Source organism: Rhinoderma darwinii, chromosome 2, assembly GCF_050947455.1.
Source record: "Rhinoderma darwinii isolate aRhiDar2 chromosome 2, aRhiDar2.hap1, whole genome shotgun sequence".
Lineage (NCBI taxonomy): Eukaryota > Metazoa > Chordata > Amphibia > Anura > Rhinodermatidae > Rhinoderma > Rhinoderma darwinii.
Window position 1 is genome coordinate 465,931,562 of NC_134688.1, and position 6,278 is coordinate 465,937,839.

The window sequence follows — 6,278 nt, forward strand, 5'->3', positions numbered from 1 at the left end:
CTCCCGGCTGTTAGGGAGATCAGTATCCACTAGGGCTGCCATTTCTGAGACTGACACCCTCGCATCATCACCCAACTTGGCAATTTTGCCAGGAATGTCAGAAACCGGATTGGCCTTCCTTTTCTTTGACCCCTTTCTACTGCCCCTAACTACATTAACCCAGCTACTTACCTGATCCTGCTCACCCATGTCTTCACCCTCCAGTTCTAACCCACTAACTGCATGCTCTGTGAGCAGCAAGCTCCGCTCAAAATTGTCTATAATTGTCTTGTATATAGGGGCAGTATTATAGTAGTTATATTCTTTTACACAGGGGGCAGTATTATAGTAGTTATATTCTTGTATATAGGGGGCAGTATTATAGCAGTAATATAATTGTATATAGGGGCAGTATTATAGTAGTTATATTCTTGTATATAGGAGCAGTATTATAGTAGTTATATTCTTGTATATAGGGGCAGTATTATAGTAGTTATATTCTTGTACATAGGGGGCAGTATTATAGTAGTCATAGTCTTGTATATAGGGGTAGTATTATAGTGGTTATATTCTTGTATATAGGGGGCAGTATTATAGTAGTTATATTCTTGTATATAGGGGCAGTATTATAGCAGTAATATAATTGTATATAGGGGCAGTATTATAATAGTTATATTCTTGTACATAGGGGGCAGTATTATAGTAGTTATATTCTGGTACATAGGAGGCAGTATTATAGTAGTTATATTCATGTACATAGAAGGCAGTATTATAGTAGTTATATTCTTGTATATAGGAGCAGTATTATAGTAATTATATTCCTTTATATAGGAGGCAGTATTATAGTAGTTATATTCTTGTATATAGGAGCAGTATTATAGTAGTTATATTCTTGTATATAGGAGCAGTATTATAGTAGTTATATTCTTGTATATAGGAGCAGTATTATAGTAGTTATATTCTTGTATATAGGGGGCAGTATTATAGTAGTTATATTCTTGTATATAGGGCAAGTATTATAGTAGTTATATTCATGTACATAGGGAACAGTATTATAGTAGTTATATTCTTGTATATAGGGGCAGTATTATAGTAGTTATATTCTTGTATATAGGAGCAGTATTATAGTAGTTATATTCTTGTATATAGGGGCAGTATTATAGTAGTTATATTCTTGTATATAGGGGGCAGTATTATAGTAGTTATATTCTTGTATATAGGAGAAGTATTATAGTAGTTATATTCATGTATATAGGGAGCAGTATTATAGTAGTTATATTCTTGTATATAGGGGACAGTATTATAGTAGTTATAGTCTTGTACATAGGGAGCAGTATTATAGTAGTTATATTCTTGTATATAGGGGCAGTATTCGTTATATTCTTGTGTATAGGGGGCAGTATTATAGTAGTCATATTCTTGTATATAGGGAGCAGTATTATAGTAGTTATATTCTTGTACATAGGGGGTAGTATTATAGTAGTTATATTCTTGTATATAGGGGACAGTATTATAGTAGTTATATTCTTGTACATAGGAGGCAGTATTATAGTAGTTATATTCATGTACATAGGGAGCAGTATTATAGTAGTTATATTCTTGTATATAGGGGCAGTATTAGTTATATTCTTGTATATAGGGGGCAGTATTATAGTAGTCATATTCTTGTATATAGGGAGCAGTATTATAGTAGTTATATTCTTGTACATAGGGGGTAGTATTATAGTAGTTATATTCTTGTATATAGGGGACAGTATTATAGTAGTTATATTCTTGTACATAGGAGGCAGTATTATAGTAGTTATATTCATGTATATAGGGGCAGTATTATAGTAGTTATATTCTTGTATATAGGGAGCAGTATTATAGTAGTTATATTCTTGTACAAAGGGGGTAGTATTATAGTAGTTATATTCTTGTATATAGGGGACAGTATTATAGTAGTTATATTCTTGTACATAGGAGGCAGTATTATAGTCGTTATATTCTTGTATATAGGGGGCAGTATTATAGTAGTTATATTCTTGTATATAGGAGCAGTATTATAGTAGTTATATTCTTGTATATAGTAGGCAGTATTATAGTAGTTATATTCTTGTACATAGGAGGCAGTATTATAGTAGTTATATTCATGTACATAGGGAGCAGTATTCTAGAAGTTATTCGATTAGCAGAGGTAATAGTTCTGGTATAAAACAGATGTACAGTGGTTTGTCGAGCCAAAAGTTAAAGGGGTTTGAAAAATAGCAACCACTTTTTTAAGCCATAAATGTATTCAGACCAGTTCTCACGCTATTCTTGGATGCTCATGCAAAGTGGATTATTCTGCAGGGGCGACTATGACCACAGGAGGGTAAACTGTGGCTATAGAGGCAGGCACAAGTTGTGAAATATACTTAGGCAGGATTTGCCATTGTAATTATCATTTTGTATTTAGGGGGCTCATTTTTTGCAAGAAAATAAATGAAGCCCTCACCAGCCTGAGCCATTGACTCAAAACAAGTGGTTTACACCACATCTTGACCCTACCATGCTCATGAAATTGCTATTAATCAGACCAGGTGACCTATTTTGAATCGTTTCATTTCTGGGAGGCCCCTTCTACTGTCTCCTCCTGTCCTTGCCTTTTGGAAGTAGAACCCAGCATAGTCTTCTGCTTCTGTAGTCCATCCACGTCTAAGTTTAATGTTCTGAACTTTCGAAGATCTTTATTTCTAGACCTTTGTGGATCATCTGAACTTGGGTGACTTGCACCATTGAGCTCACAAGTTGAAAGCTGAGTCTTTCCGAAAGTTGTTGGTAATGAATGTAAGGTTACATCCAGAGGTTAAACAGTGACACCAATGCAGACCCTTTTTGACAAGGATAATGGGCAGAATGACACTGGACTTACAGTGTGGCCGTCATTTACCATCTTACACTAGTCTAAGTAAAGAAGGGAGTTGGAGTGATTTGCGCCAAATTTATTAAAAGGCGAATGCTTCTTAATAATTTTGGATTCTTTCATATAACAAAAATGTACGCCTGCTGTGGGGCGTGGCCAGCTATGGGAGAGTGAAGTCGTGTTTTTTCCAGCTCCTCACCCAGCGATCATATAAGTGGCTAACATCGACTCCCAGTAATGGGAAAAGCATCCAAAAAATCTAAGGCAGCAGCCCTTTCCTGCCCCTCTTCACCCCAGCGCGATATTGGGGTCTATTTCGGGCGCCATCAGCAGATGCAGCTGAGGGCCTCATCGCGGTTTGAACCAGGCGACCAAGATGGCCGCTCGGAGTCTAACTCAACACCATCTCGGTGTCCTGGGCCTCCGGAGACCGCACCGGACGACGTCCACTTACCCTCCATGGTGCAGCTGCAGGAGGTCGATGGATCCGGGTCTCCTCACCAGGTATCGGACAAGACTGGGGCCCGGCCGACCGCGCCTGCTGCTTCCCAAGATGGCCGCCGCCGGGACTCTGTGTCTTCTGGAAACGGGCCCGCTCAGGAGAGCACGGCCCTTCTTTCACTCCCGCCAGTTGGGAGAGCTCGGGATCCGAGGGAAACGGACCCCCGACCGGGACTTGAGGTCTCTGGGGCCTCCTCTGCGGCCGCCGCCGCGCTCCCGCAGTCAGATCACGTGGTCCTGCAAGATGGCCGCCGGCGTTCTCGGGCTGACCAGCAGAAGTCGGGGAAGTTCTCTTCATGGCCTGCAGGCCCTGTGCCTCCTAGACAGGATGAGGGGCTGGACCTGGAGTCCCTGGGAATGGGAGACTCCGCGGACGACCCGACGGTGGATGGTCAGATGGAGGACCCCCCTGGGAGGCGCAGTGAGTACCAGGGCCCTGTGCCACATACCGCCAGTGCCACTTCTCAGCATGTGGGGCTGATATACCCAGATCCCCCTCTCAGGGGACCTGTGCAGGTAGAGGCCTCCCCCTCTTGGTCCCTGAGCAGTACCCCCAGCGCTTTATTGACAACCACTCAGCCCCTGTATATGGGGTCTATCCCGCACCCCGGGAATATGTCTGTGCTGCGGACATGTGGGCAAGGTCCCCCGTGCCACCCACTTTCTTCTCCTGGCCTGGATAATACCCATACATCAGCAGGCTTGGGATCGTATTTCCCAGATACGTCGTCTGGGTCTGTGTGTGAAAATAGGCCGGCAACCCTCTCGGATATTCGCCAGCTTGTTCAATTGATGCCCACTAGGGAGGATATGTCTTCCTTTGCGAGACAGATTGTGGAAGAGTGTAAGCTAGAGTTTACCCAGTTCCGTGCTGAACTTTCCTCACTTACTGAGAGAGTGGACACACTCACTCAGGACCGGGTGGCTGATAATGCTACCATTGTGAATATCCAAACAACGATCCAGCAGCACTCAGCCCAACTGTTCACTTTACAGCAACATCTGGACGACATTGAAAACCGTAACCGGAGGAATAACCTACGAGTCCGGGGGTTGCCAGAATCCATTCCTGCGTCTGACCTGTTTTCAACCCTGTCAACCATCTTTAATAATTTATTGGGCCGTCCGCCGAACACCCATATAGAAATTGACCGAGCACATAGAGCTCTCCGCCCGGTGAGTGTTGAGGATCCACGCCCAAGGGATGTCATTTGCCGAATTCACTTTTACGCCATTAAAGATTCTATCCTACAAAAAATCAGACGACAGCCTATCATCCTTCATCAAGGCACGCAACTACGTATCCTGCCGGATCTATCACGACATACGTTGGCGCAAAGAGCTGCTCTCAAACCCCTCTTGGAGGTACTCCGGAGCCGTGATATCCTCTATAGGTGGGGCTTCCCCTTTGCCCTGATGGTCCGACAAGATGGTCGTACCCATACAATACGATCCCCGGCCGATGTGCCTGGATTCTTACGGGACTTGAACCTCCCGCAGGTTTCTCTACCGGAGTGGCCCTCACTGTTATTCCCTGCTGGCGGGGGACCGCGGTCGGGACGGCCGCTCCCTAGGCCCCTACATGCGACGGTGGGTCGCCCTCAGCGCGGACCCCGCAGAAGATCTGGTCGCCGGCAAGAATGTGATCCTACTCCACCTATGGAAATTGCCCGCTCGGCGTGATGACCTGGAGTGCCTTTTCCGGTGATGAGGGTCTGCTTCATCTTCTGTGTGAAATTGAGGCTGCCTGCTGTTTGAATATTTCCATTAGATGCCTTACTACTGCTTTTGTCTTTGCATTGAGTTTTAGATGTTAAGCTGTTCATACTTCTATTATAGTACGCTGGGGAGTGTGGATAATTCTCATGCATAGTTGTCACCTTCCCCCTGTAGGTATTGGACCAAATTTTTGGTCTTTCGCATTTGTGCGTTTAGTTGATGCGGTAGTGTTTCTCATACTGCCTTTTTTGTTGAATACTTGTATGTGTTTTTTTTCTAATGCTCTGTCTTTTACTTCTAGCCTGTTCCCTTCCCCTTCCTTCCTCCTGGCGATCCTGGACTCCTGCCCTTCGTGGGTTTTCCAGTACACATCTTCAAGCCGTTTAGTCTACATCCATGGCTGACCTCAATATTGCCTCCTTCAATGTGAAGGGGCTGAATGTTCCTGAAAAGCGGGCGCAAATCCTCCACCATCTACACAAGCGTAAGGTACACATTGCATGCTTCCAGGAGACACATTTCAAGGAAGGACACACCCCTACAATTAAACATAAATTTTACACTACTTGGCACTTCAATAATAACCCACTTTCCAGATCGTGTGGAGTGGCCATAGCTCTCCACAAGTCCCTACCCCATCAGGTTGTCAATTCGGTCGTGGACCCCGACGCTAGGTATATCATTTTAGTGCTCAATATTGGTGGGAGGGAGTTTACGGTGATTAATGCTTATGCTCCCAACCAGGGACAGGTGCCTTTCATTCTTAAACTTATAGATACTGCTCTTCCGGTGGTCCGGGGGACTGTGGTGCTGTGCGGAGACTTCAACCTCACTTTGGATCCGACAGTGGATAATTCTACTGGTCGTTCGAGTCTGGCATATGGTGCTATCAAACGGATGAAACGTGCTATCTTGCAGCTCCAACTATGTGATTCATGGCGCATTCAACATCCCGTTGATAAGGATTATAGTTTTTACTCCCATCCGCATGGCACTTACAGTCGCTTGGACTACATTTTTCTGCAGCAGCATGCTCTCCCCTGGGTCACCGACACGTCCATTGGTAGTATTCTTTGGTCTGACCATGCGCCGGTGTATTGCACCTTGCAGCTCCCCTTCCTCACTAAGGGCCCCTGGACTTGGAAACTTAACGAGTCCCTCCTCCTGGATGGGGTATGCCATGCTGACTTGCTTA